This window comes from Herpailurus yagouaroundi, unplaced genomic scaffold (genome assembly GCF_014898765.1).
Source record: "Herpailurus yagouaroundi ecotype Mexico unplaced genomic scaffold, PumYag 209, whole genome shotgun sequence".
Lineage (NCBI taxonomy): Eukaryota > Metazoa > Chordata > Mammalia > Carnivora > Felidae > Herpailurus > Herpailurus yagouaroundi.
The window spans coordinates 3443628-3457617 of NW_024412440.1; positions in this window are offsets into that span (position 1 = coordinate 3443628).

Below are 13990 nucleotides of genomic sequence, written 5' to 3' on the forward strand. Positions count from 1 at the left end.
TATATATATATATATATATATATATATATATATATATATATCTTTCCCATTAACTTGCCTTTGCACCTTTCTTGAAAATCTATTGATCACATATGTGTAGGTTTAGTTCTTTCTCCATAATCTATGATGTGACCTACATGTTTTGATTATTATAGTTTCTATAGTAAGTTTTGAAATCAGGTAGTATGGGTTCCTCAACTTTGTCCTCTTTGTAAAAAGTATTTTGGCTATTTTAAATCTTTTGCCTTTCCTCATAAATTTTAGAATCAATTTGTTGCTTTCCATAAAATTTCCTGCTAAGATTTCTATTGGGGTTGCACTGAATGTATACATCACTTTGGAGAGATTTGATTTTTAATCTTAAAAGTACAGAATTTTCCAATACATGACACAGCATATTTATCCATTTATTTAGGTCTTTGTCTCTTTAAGAGAGAAAAGGGAAGGAAGAACATTTGCTCTGAACTATATCTTTGCCTAATCTAGGTGCTATTGTAATATATTAAAAAGCAGAACCTTGTGATCATTTTTTTTGCTTAAATATTTTATATGATATCTAGTGCTCCTAAACATAGTTTTGGGTTTTTTTTTTGTTCTTTTAAATATGTTTTGGATAAAAAAGTAGAATTGTAAATTTTTAATGAAATACATTAACATTAAATCATTCTATGCCAATTTTGACAATTAAAAAAATGACCACCTCTACTCATTCTCTCAGGTAATCTTGAGTTGACTAAATTACTAATAGTAGGCCTAGGCTTATGAATGATTTACTTTCAGAATAAAGTCAAGTGTGCTGAACTTTGTTCATAAAAAAAAGAAATATCCATTGCAATGGTTCTGAGGTTAAGTTTTTCACCTGTCAGATTGGCAAAGATCAGAAAGTTGGGCAATAATGTATGAACCTTCTTTCAGTTTTCCTCTCTGTGGGGTGAGGAGTCACTGGGCCCAGGGGTTGTGCCCACCCAGGTCTTCCCCCTGTTCTGGATGTTCCAAGGACCCAGGATCGTAGGTAGTTCTCAGGATAGCATATTACAGAGTAAGGGATTTGAGCATCAGAAAATGTTGGGAAGCACTTGCTAGAATGAACTGTATAACCTCTGTTGGCTCTGTAACTCTAAATCAAGAATTTATGGACCACTTGTTCAATAGGAAGGTCCCACTGACTTCTAAAATTATGAATTAGTTCTCTGAGTTTCCAAGAAAAGTGTAGGTTTAATGTTTTCTTTGTTTTGTTTTTTATGTTTATTATTGACAGACAGAGAGAGACAGAGCATGGGCATGGGAGGGGCAGAGAGAGAGAGGGAGACACAGAATCTGAAGCAGGCTCCAGGCTCTGAGCTGTCAGCACAAAGCCAGATGTGGGGCTCAAACTCACAAACTGTGAGATCATGACCTGAGCTGAAGTCAGATGCTTAACCAACTGAGCCACCTAGGCGCCCCAAGAAAGTGTAGGTTTAAAAATGAACATCGCTCTTCCCTAATTCAAACACAGCTATCTACAGAAGATGTAGAAATGTTAGGCTTCTCTTGGTCCAAACCCATCTGCTGTGGAACATCTTGCTGCTTAAAGAAGTTCCAGGGGCATTGTCACCAGGCCATGAAATGTACCCAGTGATCACTGCACTATTGTAGGGCAGGCTGATAAGGAACACATTGATCAGAGAGCACAGAATTATCAGTACCTCACATGCTTTTAAGAAAGTGGACTCCTGGCAAATCATTTTAGAATAGTGCTTGGAAAGCAATTAATTGTTTTAATAGTTTTTGATGGACTGTTGATTGAGTTGAGTGATACTTGGGAAATTTAAGATATATACTTTAATGGAATGTAGGTATCTTCAAAGATAGCATGCATAAAAATCTCTGGGGCAAGATGACCACATATACAAGATATTTAGTTTTGGTAAAGTGATCTATGAAGAATATTTAAGAGACTACAACTAGATTTTTTCTTGTTGAGTCTCATTACCTGGCTTAATTGAAATAATAAAAAAAAATCAGAGTAATATTGGTTTATTCTTTTTCATTCTATAAACCATCATCCGATGAATGGACCCCACTCCCAGTCCATTATTTTGCTCAGAACAATGGAAAGGAATAAAATAACCTTGGATTGGCATAATTTTTCAAACAGTTTATAGAATAAAAATTATGTCTAAGGAAAAGAGTCCTATTTTATGATAATAGTTACTTAAATAATGAAAAGTCTCCTTCATTCTCAAAAACAAACAAAAAAAAATAGGCAATCTCTGCTTAAATATGAGGCAGATTGTTTTCACAGCAATGAGGACTCAATTAAAACAGCTTGAGAAGAGATTAGAAGTGGACTGGCTGTTGAATGGCACTGTGCACCCCTGACTCCCATGCCATATTTGTGCTACCTGTCATATAACATATTCACAGACCAAAAATCTGTCCCTCATAGAACTGCTTTAAAACTCTATTACTCTTATATACTACCAAATACCTGATCAGGCAAGTATTACATTGTAGGAAACTACACCCAAGCTCCCAGACTAAGGGCTATTCCTAATGCTATTGGAAAACACAAGCATTTTCTCAACTTCCATGAGGACCCAGAGACTCCGCCTCTCCTCGCTCCCCTCTGCCATCCTCGACAATAGCATCTGCTAACTTGACTGATAATGATTGGATGCTAGAAGTTAAGAATAACAGCTGACTTGAAGAGACCGTTGAAGTTCATCTCAAAGAAGCATATACCATATTAAACTAGAACAACAAAACAAATGCACATCTCGAATTGTAAATCACAGAAGAGAATAATTCCATTTTTCAAAAAGTATGGTGAGGCTTGTATGGATTTCTGTGCATTTTGATGTGCAATTATTGTCCAAATCTTTGGTGATCACATCATACAGAGGTTTTTCTGTTGTAGAATTTGGATGATAACCTGCAACCTAGTGATAGAATATCTGTGGCTCTCTCATATTTCCCACAATGTTTTTTTTCTTCCTTTTTCCTTCCCTTTTCTTGTTTTTTTTTTTTTTACTTCTATTTCCCCTTCATTTTGTTCTTTGTCTTTCTTATTCCTTTCTCCAGTGACAAAGCTTTAAATCTCTAAGTGGTACTGAAGACTTGAATTATTTTGAACCTTCTTTTATATGTATATTTTTCTCTTATAGCTAAGTACAAGCCAGTGCCTTTCAGTATTCACCCTAAAAACTTCCTTCCACATTCTGGGTACATGAAAGCCAGCGTTCAGTTGTATTGGCAATAGTTAGTGACTGTGAGTTATGAGCCACATGAATCAGTCAACCTGGTATCAGAGTATCTGGCTTCAGACTTATATTTATCAATCCTATGGCTACCTCTGACAAATTGTTTTTTTTCTTATTAAGAGATATTAATGACTTATTTCCAGCTTTATGAAGATTTTACTTCTTATTGTCCCATTTATTATTTCCTCTTTCTTTCTTTCTTTCTTTCTTTCTTTCTTTCTCCCTTCCTTCCTTCCTTCCTTCCTTCCTTCCTTCCTTCCTTCCTTCCTTCCTTCATTTCTTTTTCTTTATTTTTTTTATTTTTATTAAAAAAATTGTTTTAATGTTTATTTTTGGAAGAGACAGAGTGTGAGCTAGAGAGGGGCGGAGAGAGAGGGAGACACAGAATCTAAAGGAGGCTCCAGACTTTGAGCTGTTAGCACAGAATTCGACATGGGGGCTTGAACCCATGAACCGTGAGATCATGACCTGAGCTGAAGTCAGACACTTAACCAACTGAGCCACCCAGGAACCCCTCTTTCTTTTTTTAAATGTTTGTTTAATTTTGAGAGACAGAGAGGGAGAGAGCACAAGTGGCAAGGGACAGAGGGAGAGAGGGAGAGAAAGATTTCCAAGCAGGCTCTGCACAGTCAGTGGGCTTGAACCTACAACCAATGAGATCATGACTTTAGCCAAAGTCTGATGCACAACTGACTGAGCCACCTAGGCACCCTGCCCTGCCATTTACTCCTCTTTCATCTGATGCCTTTAATTTTTCAAATCCAAGTTACCTAATTTCATCAAGCAGAACTCTCTTTGGCAATGAATGAAGATCATTGAAAATTTACTATGCACTATGAGCTTAATAAGGAAGTAAAAGACAGTCTCTGCTTTCAATGAACTTACAATCTAGTTTGTGAGATAAAGCATTTGCTCTGCCTTCTCAGAATGCCCATTGTCTGTGCTTCTGTCTAAAGTCATCCTTTTGGAGAGGTTGTCAGCCTCTCCAGACCACCGAACTGGGAGAGAGAACCCCTTTCTTGGGCAATACTTTTATCATTGCAGTTGATCCTCAGTCTTGTAATTGGTTAAATGTCAGTTCCCACTACCAGAGTGTGAGCTCCTTGACAGCAGGTTTTTGCTTTAATTCAGCTAATTCCTGATGTGTATAGTAGGTGCTCAAAAAATGTTAGATTTTGGATTGAAGAATTAAACCCTGAATTATGGTGTACTATAATATAAAAAAAATCTCAAAAATATTAAAATGTATCAGAATGTCTTGACTTGTCCCATATCCCCAAATGAATCAGAAATCATAAGCATTCTCCTTCGTTCCTAGTACTCAATTTCAGTTCTTATTCGACATTCCTTTTATCAGTATTTCCATTAGCCCCAGCTAGTCTTTTGCTTATGTAGTTTTTTTGTGTGTTAGTTGGTATATCAGCCCATTTTGAGGCTATTCATTTTGCTGTTATTATAGGTATTGAGTATTTTTTGTTTTTAGGATGTTGAGCAGGATGCCACAATGAGGTTTTGCTAAATTACAGTTTGTATGATTTTTTTTTTTAAATTTTTTTTTCAACTTTTATTTATTTTTGGGACAGAGAGAGACAGAGCATGAACGGGGGAGGGGCAGAGAGAGAGGGAGACACAGAATCGGAAACAGGCTCCAGGCTCTGAGCCATCAGCCCAGAGCCTGACGCGGGGCTCGAACCCACTGACCGCGAGATCGTGACCTGGCTGAAGTCGGACGCTTAACCGACTGCGCCACCCAGGCGCCCCTACAGTTTGTATGATTAATGAACCCTTTATTTCTGCTCAAGATTGTAGAGAGTTTAGCTTTGTGTTCCTTTCCAAATTGATAACAGCTTGTTTTAAAAATCTATTTTTCAATTGGATGTGTTTGAAAATGCTTTAGGAAGTAATACAAGTGGCCAATGGTTTTGTTTTGGCGTGTTTTTATTTTATAATGGATACTTTGGGACCTGGCAGATATATGGCAGATTTCAATTTATTAGACATAATACTTCCAAGTTTTAACCCCTGGAAAAGAGAATGAACAGAAAGCCTGATTAATTGTTGGTATAGTGATCCTTTGGCATGCTTGTTGAATGATTTACACCGGTGCGTTGTTAGATCTTGCTGAACAAAAGCCTCATTCACTGTGGGTGTTCAGTGAAAACAGTCATGGGATTAGGAACTTGCAATCTCAAAGAAAATACAGTACAATGTGAGCCAAGTGAAATTTCTAACTTAATGTCTTGTAGATTTTTCTGCCCAAATCATCTTTCCTCATAACTGTTTTGATTATATTTATTCTCTTTCAGAAACATGGTTTATCTATGTTTTTGTTCCAAACTTGAACGGTCCGTTTTAGTATTCAGCATCCTTTGCTTGTGTATGCATGTCCACATCATTTTTCTGTTTCTCACTTTCTAGTATTTTCATCTCAAACCAACCTGCCACATTCTTCACAGAGAATTAGCCTAGTGAGGCAGTTCATGAGAAGATGCTCTATTCCAGTCTGTGTTCCTGGGACCAGTCTACAAGGTTGTTTTAAAAATAGATTATGTTTCTTGAAAGGAAATACATTTAAAATTTGTTGTTTTTGCCTCTGTGAGCCAGTCTAGACATTGGCCCTTTCAAATAGACCTTTAAATAATAAGTACAACACATGGGAAAGAAAAGCAGAACACTTGAGGTGCTGTTTTGCACATTAATCACTCATGAATGTTTGAGAATTGTGACGTCAGTTAATTAATTAACTGGACATGCTTAAAAATTTTTAAAAAATTTTTAGCTGCAGTCAAATGCCACCTACTATTAGATGTTAGAGGGAGAGCACACAAGGAACAGAATCCCTGCTGTCAAGGACTAACAGTCTAATGGAAAAGGCAGACAAATGGGTCAATGACCACTTTATAGCACACCATATCCTATGATGGCATCCCAGTTTACCCTGTGATATACATCCCAACAAAGTTTTACAAAGAGATGATACCTGAACCGAGCCTTGAAAGATGAGCGTCGTTAAGAGAAAAAAAAAAGTTGGATATCAAAAGAGCATTCCAGACAGGGAAAGTCATGAGTGAGAATAGAGAACTTTAAAATACTGGGACATGTTTGTGAATTATATGTATCTTAATATTATCAAGTGATAAAGAGTGAGAAGGAGTGATAATAAATGATGCTGTAAAGAGAGGCAGGAGTCAAGTCAGGGATACCTTGAATCGTGGTTGAGGATGCTTGGGGTGATTTCAACACCAGGTTATAGAATACGGGAAATGATGCTATTTGTTCCTGACTGAGAGAGCTTGCTTCCAATCTCTCCCTTCTATGTGAGGACACAGCAAGAAGACAGCTGTTTGCAAGGCAGAAAGACAGGCCTCACAGGAACCGAATTGGCTGGCGTCTTAATCCTGGACTTCCCAGCCTCCAGAACAATGAGAAATAAATGTCTGTTGTTTAAGCCATCCAATTTATGGCATTTTATTACAGCACCCTCAGCAGACTAAGACAGTTCTCATTTCTCTCAGTGATACCATATTTCTAGTCAGGCATGTTAGACACTCGGGAATCATCTCCTGTTTCTGCCTCCACAACCCTTTAATTTTGTCAGCTCTCTTTTCTGCTATTCCTGCACTAGTCAGTACCATGGTTCCTTGTCATTTTCAATAATCTGATTCATCAGTTTTTATCTACAAGCTCTCAAAAGACTTACAGAAGAGAAAACACTGAGGCACAGTGAAGTATTCATCAAAAATGTTCAGTGGCCTCTATTGCCTGAAGAATAATATTCAAATTCCTCAGCATGGAATTTATAGCCCCCTCCAACCCCCACCCACGATATGGCCTCAGTCATCTTTCCAGGGTTATCTCCTAATACATCTAGCCGTGTGCTTTTTATTGTAGCCACTTGGGGTTTAGTTCATTGGGACCTTCCATGTTGGTGAACATGTTGATGTACTGGAGGGTCATGTGCTCTGATTCAATGAGGAGAAGGCACAGAAGCTTTGCATTTGGGATCCTTCCAGACCTTGCCCACTTCAGACCAAGTCTCTTCATTTGGTTAGTCTTCCATATCCTTAATAGAAAAACTGTAATAGTAAATATTGCACTTTCCTGAGGGCTGTCAGCCATTTTGTGAATTATCTAACCTGAGGGGTCATGAGAATCTCCAAATATGTAGCCAGTTAGTCAGGAATTTGAATACCCTGAGGACCCTGAAAATGTGGCTGGCATCTGAAGTGGGAGCAGTCTTGTGGAGGACCACACCCTTAACTTGAGGGGTGGTTAGTTCCAGAAATGAATTGTACTACATCATTTGAGGTAGAAATGAAATAACATCACAGAATGGAAACCATTTTGGTGATAGCCACAGTTTAGTCATTTTCAGTGGGAATTTTTGGGGATGACCTAAAACAAAATGAGATCAGCACTGCTTTATAAAAGGTCTTACCAAATAATAGGATTTACTGAAATCCCAATATTTACAGTGTCAATTTCTATACATTTCATTTTTTATCATGGTGTTCAGGAAATTATTCTGTTAACAGTCAAGATGGCTTAATCCCTAGAATTATATTTCTGTTTTTCTTTTTTTTTTTTAATTTTTTTTTTCAACGTTTATTTATTTTTGGGACAGAGAGAGACAGAGCATGAACAGGGGAGGGGCAGAGAGAGAGAGGGAGACACAGAATCAGAAACAGGCTCCAGGCTCTGAGCCATCAGCCCAGAGCCCGACGTGGGGCTCGAACTCACGGACCGCGAGATCGTGACCTGGCTGAAGTCGGACGCCCAACCGACTGCGCCACCCAGGCGCCCCAATATTTCTGTTTTTCAAATTGATAACCTATTGGTTTTCCCTCTTAGGGTTTTTTTTTTCCCCTCTGGGATATAAACAACCTGCTATATTGTTGTAGAAAGGGAAATCAGATGGAAATTGGAGACAGGACTTCCATCCTTTTTGCAATGCAGAGAGGGAAGGACTCAGCGATCATGTGGTCCTGCTTACACTAAGCATATCTGGGAACCATCCAGATAGTCACATGTGGACACATGACTCCTCTCTTCCTCATTTCTTTTTGGATATTACAGTTTGTCATTGGCATCCAAATAGGCCTTTTCTTTTCTCTCCTTGTGGTAAAGTTTGTGTCTGATTTTATGCTGTCTCTTTGACAATTGTCCTTTCCATTCTCCTTTCACATTATCATACTACTTTTTGTTTCAGCTCTGCTTTTAGAGCCCCTGTGTACTATCCTGACATTCTAAGGCTTCTGCTTTCAACACTCAAGGACATCACACCATTGCCATATGGTATGAAATTATTTTTGTATGCACAACAATTGACTTTCTTTGCTCACTTCCCTAGCATGGCTTTTTGTTTGTTTGTTTTGTTTTTTGATAGGTTAAAAGCAAACTTCTGAGAAATGTCAGAACTTAATTTTTTCTCCCTAAGGGTTCTTAACATAATTTCCTTTCTTTTATTCTTATTTTATTACCCAAGGAAAGAAAGTTTACTTAGTTCATTGTTTTTAACCCAACATTTACCCAATCATCAATGAATATTTATTGAGTTTCTTTCCACTGGAGGAGTAGTTTTATTTTTTTGCAAATAATAAGTTGTCAAATCTTTGTGCCCAAAGACAGAAAAAGTATACATGAGTAAAATACATTTTAGCAGATATGCTTGAAAGATCACATTTCTTTTTAGAGGTCAATTTATTTTTTCAGTTAATGTGTTTTTCTCCGGTAAATGTGATTAGCAAAGGATCAAGTTTTACTAAACAGAATTGCTCATTCAGTCAAGATAAATGAACTTTGGTTTGAGGGCAGTATAGTACCCTTTATTTATAGTTGACTAGAGTTCCCCAGTTACTGAAGAGCATTCGTATACTATCTAGCGTGGCAAGACAACACACAGACTCTATTCATCATGTTTGTTTACATCATAACTCTGTTTCATTGTGTGTAATGGATTTGTATATACGAAAATAATTTTACAAGTTCAAACTCAAAGCATTTGTTGGTTTATTAATGCACATTTTCAAAGTTAATATTATTGGGTGCTTTCTGTTCTTGTCCCCTGACTCTATTACTTCATCCCTACTTAATATTTTTTCCCCCTTCTTCATATTCCTGTGAAGAGAATATAAATGTCAATAGTGATAGGAGGCACCCTAATGACTTTCCAAGGCTTGTTACAGACCCATATACAACTCTGTCAAGTCAAAAGAATGTTGTATAAAAACCTTTTGAATAAATATCTTCTTTCTTAATTATAAAAGTAATACAAGCCATTACAAGAAATTTAGAAATAGAAATCACATTACAAGAAATTTAGAAATATGCAAATCGCATACAACTATGATACCAGCCCATGATAACAGATCATTACTCTGTAGTACATTTCCTTTTGGTCTTTTTGTATGGCTTTCCTTAATATGCACGTGGATATGTCACTGTTTTCCCAATAGAGTTGAGATCATATTTATAGCTTCTTTTTAACTGATTTTTGCTTTAATTTCATTTTGTTCTCAGAAGACTTTAAGAAGACCAAGACAAATTTACCTAAGCAATCTTTATCCCTCTTTACATAAAATAACTGCATTGAAAGAGAAGGAAATATATTTTATTGTTTACTTCACTATTTCTCAGTGCTTTTTTAAATTTTTGCTTCCTATTTTTGATATTGTGTTTAATTATCAGAGATTACCCAGAGTATTATCTAATCAAAATAAAGTCTTCAAAAATGAAGTTTATTTCTGCTTTCTGTTTATTTTATTTATGACCGAGTCAAAACTCCTCAAATTGCTAGAACAGCTAAATAAAGTGGAATAAGCAATCTCCTGGTACAATTATCTCCTGTAGCAACGTCAACCTGAATGACCCATTTGGGATGTTTTGGCATGTGTCTGTGTGAAAACATTGGCTGCAAACACCACTATCCCTATATCCAAGTAATGTTTAAGCATTGATGAAAACTGCTAGTGGATCAGCCACAACAAGTATCAAACGCTGGGTGTGTGCTATGTGTGTTACCTGTCACATGCTAATTACTAAATACATGTGAAAGGAAGACCAGAATTTTTGGTTTCTGACCTAAGGTGCTTATTCCTAATTAGGAGCAAGGAGAGTGAAGGGGAGAGGGAAGGAATGCAAGATACCTGCCTCTATTTTGGATGGTATTAGCTATTCTATATAGTAAATCCTTACTACTCTAAAAAGTAAGTAAGCATCCTATTCTAAATTCTGGTAATTCTGTCTCCTGACAGATGCATTTTATTGAAATGCATATTGATAAAAAGTAGATTTATTTTTCTTACCTAACACATAATATGCAGGAAGACAGTCCAGGACGAGTACATCTGGTCTAGGAAATTGACAAGGCTGTGCAAAGGGATATGGGGAGGTGTCTTATTGGGCATAATGCTGCCCTAAACAAATGAGGATGATGTTCAAAATGATAAAGGGGAGAATGAATGCATTTAGAATCTCTCCCATCACCACTGCTTATTCATCTAGGCCAATATCCTATCTCACATGGATTCCTGTGATTATCTTCTTATTGGTCTCTTACCCTCTGGTTCTGTGCAAGTTCAGTGCACTCTTCATTCTCTGATCAGAGTGATCTTCCTTGAGCACAAACATAAGCCTGTCACTTACTTGCTTAGTACACTTCAATGGCTCTTTGTTGTGCTTAAGATAAAGTTCAAGCTCCTGAAAATGGCATTCAAAGGTCTTCAAGATTTGGACATTTTTACATCTTTACTGCCCATGTTACATTATGTTCTAGCCACACCACATTTTCAATGCCTCAAATGTGCCATAGTCTCTTTTAGTTATGAGGGTTTATATGAATTTTTTCATATTTATTTATTTATTTACTTACTTTTGAATTTTTCAACTTTTAAAGAGAAACTGGATTTGCAGTTTTTAATGTAAATTCTACCTTTCAAAAGTGAGACAACTGCTGGCCCCCCAAAATCCATCTCTGTTGATGAAATTCAACTCATTTGCTGCCATGGTGCAATCTTTGTACTATTTCTTTGGCCTGAAATATTCTTTCCTCTTTTTACTGAATTCATTTCATTCTGAGCCTTGATTTTTGCTTTTTGTTTGTCTGCCTTCTTAGTTTGCAGGCCACACTTTATGTACCATTTCTTCCCAGGAGCCTTCTCTGCCTTCACAGATCTGGGTACATTTTCTCTCCCTGTACTCCAGCCACGGACTGATCTGTTGGCGTCAGCTTGTGACTAAGTCCCCATCAAGATTGGAAGTTGAGAGGACTAGGGTAATTTCTGTCTCATTTATGCATTGATTCAACAAATATCTAATGGGCTCCTACTATGAGCCAGTGCTATCTTAGGCACTAAGGATTTTGTAATTAGCAAAGTATGAAATACTCTTGACTTTCATGGAGCCAGGTAGAAAGATGATAAACAGAAGAAATAAATAAAACATATAGTATATTATATAGTGAGCCTCTTAAAGTCTCTTTTAGGGAAAAGGAAATGATCTATCCATGCTAGGTCTTTTATTCATATGCTGCTCTATTTCAGGACAGGCTTTAGTGCTTCTCAAGTTTTATTTGTTTGTTTGTTTGTTTTTTAATTATTGTACCCTTTAGGAGCCTTCTTAGAATTTTTTTTCCTAAACCCCCCTCCATGTGCCCTCCCCCTTATGAAATTTAAATACCACAAATATATTGTATGCCTGTTTGTATACTGTGGTCCTTTGGAGGCCACAGAACATTGTATATTTTTTCACAACCCAAAAACCAATTTTTCTCAATATTGCCTTTGTTAAGAATACATGGGCTAAGTTATCCTGCTATTGAAATTATCCCCAAATGTCAGTGGCCAAAAGCAACGAAGTCAAGCTACATGACCATTGAAGGCTCTGGAACTCTAGCTGACTGTCACTGTTGGAAACATTGCTGGTCTCCAGGCACAGAGAAAGAGCAACTCACAAAGAAGTTGGGACATATACTGCTTTTGCTCACTTTCCATTAGCCAACGAAGTCACGTGGCCACGGCTTCTATTTTTGGGGAAGGGGAAGTACAATCTTAACATGTGACTGAAAGGAAAAAAAAACACTTCAGAATATTTGTGAAGAGCCCTAATGACTGCTATAGGCACTGTCCCAATAATCCTGTGAAGTAGGGAGGAAGTGGATGTCAAAGTTATTTGTTCAAAGGCCTGCAGAGGCGAAACTGGGATTTGGACCCAGGTAGCTGGCTCTTACTTGTTTCTTTTACTTCTTGTTTCTGGAGTTCAGTCATGCCCATCGTGATAAATGTGTGCTCATCACGGGGCTTCAGTATGTATGTGGCAACTCCTCCTTCACCCTTAGTCCTTTGTCTCTTTAGTTAAAAAGGCATATGGTGGGGCGCCTGGGTGGCTCAGTCGGTTAAGCGGCCGACTTCGGCTCAGGTCATGATCTTACGGTCCGTGAGTTCGAGCCCCGCGTCGGGCTCTGTGCTGACAGCTCAGAGCCTGGAGCCTGTTTCAGATTCTGTGTCTCCCTCTCTCTGACCCTCCCCCATTCATGCTCTGTCTCCCTCTGTCTCAAAAATGAATAAATGTTAAAAAAAATAAAAAAAAAAGGCATATGGTCATATAACACCTGAGGCTAGTGAAAATATTGCCAGAATCCCACTCACCATAGCCAGAAAATCAATAGTGTTTGCATTGGAGGAGACTCAACTCATGAATGTAACTTTCTGCTATCAGAATCCTGAATGAGCCTGCCCTAAAAGCGTTGGGCACTGGGTTCACAGACTCTCCAAGACATCTTCAGGTCTGTTCCCCTAGAGCCAAGCAACTATAAGATCCCCGTGATAGGCCTGGTGGGAGTAAATGGGGCTAATTCCAAAGGATGGCATTTTTAAGAAGACCTAGTGGGAGTAAACTCTGAGTTTTCTTGTTCCAGAGTGTAGCAGGGTTCATTTCTGGCAGGGCTGGTGATGATTTTGGTGTTGATGATCTTCTCTTCAGCAGTCCTTCACCTATGGCCTTCTCGTTATTTCAGTTGGCAAGATCATGTGTTAGAACAATCATTTGCTATGAGGTGACAGAGGCTGGGCAATGGTACCATTTGGGGGCAAGTCAAAGTTTTTAGGAACCTGAGCAATAATCTGGCCCTGTTCTATGTTTGGACAAATAAGAAGACAGTGACTCAGTGTTCCACAAGGGGCCAGTGTCAGAGAAAATCCCAGGGCCCTTGCCTGCCAGTAGAATATGCTCTCCTCTCTGCTTCTCTTTCTCTCTCAGGGATGATTTGCTGTGCTTCCCTTTTCAACCTCCAAAGGGGAAGATTGTACTACAGATCCCCTCTGTTAACTTGTCAAGTTCCCTCTCCCTCAGATCCCCTTTCTTTCTCCTTGCTTGTACTCAAAAGGGGAATGTGTTGTGGTTTCTAGAAGAGGAATCCAGGTCTGAGATTTTCCAAACTTGGCAAGAGTTCCTGGCAAGGTTTCTTCTGGGCTGTCTCGGGGACATCCGTAGCTGGAGATGAACCAGTGTCTCCCAAGGGCTGAGAGAATGCCACGTGATCCTTCCAGCCTCATCGTCCACTGTGGGTTATAAGCAGCAAAATTATCCTGCGCCCTGGAAAGTCGTGGTGCCTAGACAACTTGCTTTCCAGCCCTCAGAATATGCTACAGGAATTCTGTAGCTTCTTTACATGAGCTTCTGTGGTTCTCTACAGCTTGCCAAGACTGGCCCATATCAATTCTATCCCTTATATTCCCCCAGGCCTGGCACAG